Here is a 4,792-nt window from a genome sequence, read left to right as displayed (position 1 = left end):
CTCATTTGCATTGTACTTTAGCCAATTTACTCATTGTATTTTTAAGTCATTAATAATTTTACTTTTGAATTGTTCTTTAAATTCTTTCCCAATTCATTCAATTTTATTTCAATCTTTTATAATTTATAATTTTGCTTTTGATGGGTTTTTTTTCTTAATTTCTCATAATTTATAGTTTTATCTTTTGATGTTTGCTTTTTCTTTAATTTCTCCCCCTTTTTGACGTCATCAAATATTGTTAACTCCCCCTCTTTTTCTGAATATTTTTCTCTTTAATACTTCTAGTGCTAATCATTGATGTTGCTCCCCCTTAATACAACAATTATTAACAGCAATCATCAACAAAGAGAAGATATTTCAACAAGGAGAATATATATAACCAAAAAGATGATTGACATCATTACACAAGGTAGATATATAAGTAAAGATGATTAAAACCATAATTGTTTTAATACAAATTTCATAACATAAAATCAACTAGCTAATGTCATACATGGCCCCAAAATACAGATCCTAGAAAGAACAAGAGACTAACACCTAGGATCTAGTAAAGATCATGACTAGATGGATCGGAGTCATTAGAGATAGGATGAGGAGATGATGGATCTCGACCAGAAGAACGTCCTCTACCCCGTCTGCCTCTGGCACGAGCAGGTGAGCGAGATGAACTAGGAGGCTGAGAACGTTGAGAGGCCAAGGATTGGACTGAAAGAGTGAGTCTGATGGAATCAAGAACATTCAGTGCTCTGGAAACAGACTGAAGTAGAGCAGTGAACTGAGTAGATGCATGCTCACTCGAGCCTCTGATCTCTCTCCTCATAACTCATATCCACCCTCCAATGCACCTCTGAGCCTGCCAGCCTCTGCAGTAAGGTCTGTGACCTCAATAGTGGACTCCTGTGGCTGAGGATGGGCCAAAGCTAGGACTTGCCCCTGCAAGTCAAGAACTCTCCCAGTCAGTCTCCAAACGGTGTCCTCAAGCTGCTGAATCCGGATAGACTGATCTGAGATCAACTGAAACACAGTGGAGATATGGGGAGTCAAAGTCTGATCAGATGAAGTGGCCCCTGGTGTAAATGTAGTAGTGCTCCACTGTCTAGATAGTAAGGAAGCCACACGCTGTGATATCTGCTCGATCTGATCATCAGCCAGTCTGAATTCTGATGAAGGTGCACTGCTCTCTAGCTGAATATACTGGTGTGGGCCTCCTGGTGAACTCTGAAGGGCCAGCCTCTGAATCTGGAACGAACTGGATATCTGGTGATGCTGCCCTGAAGTCATGGATAGGAGATGATGGACCTTCTTCTTCAGCTCTGTCTTCTACTTTGTCCTCAGCTCTCTCCTCAGAATCCTTGATCCAACCACCATCAGTTTTTGTAAATCCCATGCGGTGCAGGGTGTGTTGGTTGAAGGTGTCTACGTGAGAAAGCTTAGTAGATGCCTCCCCCTCAAAGCTGACTCCAAACCTCCTAAAAACTCGAGTAAGGGCCATACCAAAAGTCAAATGTGCCTTGGATCTGTTCAATGTCTCTCTCATGGCCTCAATCATTAGTGCAGGGAGGTTCAGGGGGGTTTGAGTGATAACATGAAACATAATACAAATGTCTCTGCTAGAAAGTAGATCATGCCTACCACTCCTAGGGAAGAAGAGCTTTGTCACTAACTGATGTAAGATCCTCATCTCAATAGATAAAATTTTGGCTTCCAATTTATTCAAACTTCCTGAGTAGGTTCTCCCTAAAATCACACTGATTCCCTCTTCCTTCACAGGGAGTTCCATGTAAGAATAACCCTCACAGGGCAAATGAAGTATTTCTCCCAAAATGACAGGATCCAGACAAATATCACTCCCTTAACTGTCGAAGTCACTGTTCCATTCCCATAATGCAGATTCTGATAAATTCTCTAACTAGGTCTACAAAAGTGACTTCCTTAAGAGAGCAGTAGAAACCCCAACCCTGGTTTTTAATCTTTGTTCCAAAGGTGAAATCCTCTTTTTCAAAGAATCTAAAATCTACATTCTTTCCGGTTTCAACCTTCCTATCAGATAGAGAGATCTTACTGGGGCTAAGGGAAGACTGAGAGGGACCTTGACCTGACACAGAAGCCGGAATGGGAGCAGTGGAGGACTGAGCAGCTTGCCTTTTTCTGCGGACATTTTCTTCTAGCTCACGGATGGACTTTCTTCTCTGAGGGAGCTTCATCTTCGGAGCCATTCTCACACAGCAGCAGGCAGAGAGACTTGGAGGATCCGGTGGATGAGTGGAAGAAGGATTACAAAAGAATGGAGAGGGATTTTGGCAGAGAGAAGAGGCGGATTTGAGAAGAACGGTGGAGGCTAGGGCACGCTCCAACCATTTCAATCAAAAGGAAAAGATGCAAAATCCCCTTTCCCAGGTGGTGATTTGTGGTGGAGAGGAGAAGGGAGAACAACCTTGAGCTAGATCCTTGGTTTTGGAGAGAATGGGTATGGGATGTCGGTTCTTGGAGGGAGGAAGACGAAGAGATGAGTCGGCTCACGAACCGGCTTCCAAATAAAAAGAAGGAGCCCGTGGGAAGTTGGTAGTAATTACAAGTTTGCCATAGGGTCGACTCAAGGGGGTCGACTCATGAAACTCAGAAATTCAGAAAAAATTTGAATAAATTCCAGAAAAATTTGAAATTTTGGGAGAAGGAATTTTGCTCAATGACAAGTTATGAGAATGATAAACTTGAGCTTTTGGGACCAAGAGAGATGATGGAAATTGAGCTCAAAGAATTTTTGACATCAAGTCTTTAAAATTGGAGAAATATTTAGGCATATGGATCAATAATTCCTAGATTTCTTCTAATTTCACAGAATCTGTCCTCACTAAGGGCCTTTGTAAAGATATCAGCTAATAGATTTTCAGTGCAAACATATTCAAGAATTATATTTTTGTTTTGAACATGTTCTCTTATAAAATGATGTCTTATTTCAATATGTTTGGATCTTGAGTGTTGAATTGAATTTTTAGATAGATTTATGGCACTTGTGTTGTCACATCTTATTGGTGTTTCATTAAGTTTGATTCCAAAGACTTCGAGTTGTTGCTTAATCCACAAGATTTGAGCACAACAACTTTCGGCTGCAATGTATTCGGCCTCAGCCATAGACAGTGCTACCGAATTTTGTTTCTTGCTAAACCAGGAGATTAGGTTAACTCCAAAAAATTGGCAAGTTCCACTTGTGCTTTTTCTATCTAATTTACATCCAGCAAAATCAGCATCTGAATATCCTAATAAATCAATTAGTGAGTCTTTAGAGTACCATAACCCTAGAGTTTGAGTACCATTCAAGTATCTAAGGATTCTTTTAACAGCATTCAAATGAGATTCTTTAGGATTAGATTGATATCTAGCACATAAACAAACACTAAACATGATATCAGGCCTACTTGCAGTTAAATATAATAAAGAGCCAATCATACCTCTATAGTATTTTAAGTCTACACATTTACCTTCATCGTCCTTGTCAAGCTTACATGAGGAGCTCATGGGTGTGCCAATTGGTTTGGAGTTCTCCATTCCAAATCTTTTGAGTAGTTCCTTGGTGTACTTGCTTTGGGTGATGGAGATTTCCTCTTTTGTTTGTTTGATTTGGAGTTCGAGGAAGAAGGTAAGTTCTCCCATCATGCTCATCTCGAATCCCCCTGTATGAGCTTAGCAAAGTCTTGACAAAGAGATTCATTAGTAGACCCAAAAATTATGTCATCAACATAAATTTGTATTACTAATATATCATTTTGATTTCTTTTAATAAAGAGGGTTGTATCTACATTACCTCTTGAAAAACCATTATTTAGTAAAAATTTGCTTAGCCTATCATACCAAGCCCTAGGTGCTTGTTTTAATCCATATAAAACTTTATTTAATTTAAAAACATGATTAGAAAAAGCATGATTTTCAAATCCCGGGAGTTATTCTACATAGACTTCTTCAGCAATATATCTATTTAAAAATACACTTTTGACATCCATTTGAAATAATTTGAATTTCATAAAGCAAGCATATGCAAGTAGAAGTCTAATGGCTTCTAATTAGCAACAGGTGCAAAGGTCTCATCAAAATCAATTCCTTCTTCTTGATTATAACCTTTAGAACCAATCTTGCTTTATTTCTAATTACATTACCATGTTCATCTAATTTGTTCCTAAAGACCCATTTTGTGCCAATTATTGAATAGTTTTTAGGTCTTGATACTAAAGTCCAAACATTATTTCTTTCAAATTGATTAAGTTCCTCTTGCATTGCATTAATCCAATTATGATCATTTTTAGCTTCTTCAATAGTTTTTGGTTCAAGATGAGATACAAAAGCACAATGATTAAATACATCTCTAAGTGAAGAGCGAGTTTTTACCCCATGCATAGGATCACCAATAATTAACTCCTTAGGGTGGTTGTGAACATACCTCCATTCCTTGGGTAGGTCATTTGTACCTTGAGGTTGTTCTTGAATTTCTTCACCTCTCTCATCTTGTTTGTCTTCTTGTTCCTCGTTCTCTAGAGTTGTTGAATCTTTCAGAGTGATCTCCTTTATTCCTTCTATTAGAGGATCTACATCATCAACACCCTCATTCTTCCTTGAAGGAAGATCGTTAGATTCATCAAAAACAACATGTATGGACTCCTCAACTACTAAAGTTCTTTTGTTAAAAACTCTAAAAGCTTTACTAGTGGAGGAGTAACCCAGAAAGATTGCTTCATCTGATTTTGCATCAAATTTACCAAGTCTTTCTTTACCATTATTTAACACAAAACATCGGCAACCA

The sequence above is a fragment of the Elaeis guineensis genome, chromosome 6 (assembly GCF_000442705.2).
Source record: "Elaeis guineensis isolate ETL-2024a chromosome 6, EG11, whole genome shotgun sequence".
Classification (NCBI taxonomy): Eukaryota; Viridiplantae; Streptophyta; class Magnoliopsida; order Arecales; family Arecaceae; genus Elaeis; species Elaeis guineensis.
The sequence above is the reverse complement of the archived record's forward strand: the minus strand, read 5'-3'. Positions refer to the sequence as shown.